At 43.5% G+C, this 308-nt stretch overlaps 1 protein-coding gene across 1 annotated transcript in view; it reads left to right on the top strand.

The window, feature by feature from the left end:
* The window catches only part of LOC119588878 (collagen alpha-1(XI) chain-like), a gene marked incomplete in the record, with an annotated part of 48,456 nt that overhangs the window by 36,633 nt on the left and 11,515 nt on the right, over positions 1–308 (top strand).

Raw genomic sequence — 308 nt, 5'->3', positions numbered from 1 at the left:
CAAAACAAAAGAAAGAAGAATCACCTCGCTCTTTTACGGCCCCTGCGAATCACCGGCTTTACCGAGCTTGGCGACCTAAACGATTACCAATTTGTGCTTTCCAACCTGCTCAGACTTAAAGCTCCATCACCGCCCTTCCCCCAAAATCCACCGGTTCTGTGGGTGGACTAAACGCTATACACCTCGATATAGCAATAAAAAAAAAACATCTCTGGACGATGGACCATGTCAGAGAGTTTTCCCCCATAGAGCACGTAACTGGAATTAAAAAAGGGAAAAATACAAATTATTAGTCCTATTTTTCCAAG

The sequence above is a fragment of the Penaeus monodon genome, chromosome 24, assembly GCF_015228065.2.
Source record: "Penaeus monodon isolate SGIC_2016 chromosome 24, NSTDA_Pmon_1, whole genome shotgun sequence".
In the NCBI taxonomy this organism is placed as follows: Eukaryota; Metazoa; Arthropoda; class Malacostraca; order Decapoda; family Penaeidae; genus Penaeus; species Penaeus monodon.
This window is presented reverse-complemented; position numbering and strand designations above follow the sequence as displayed.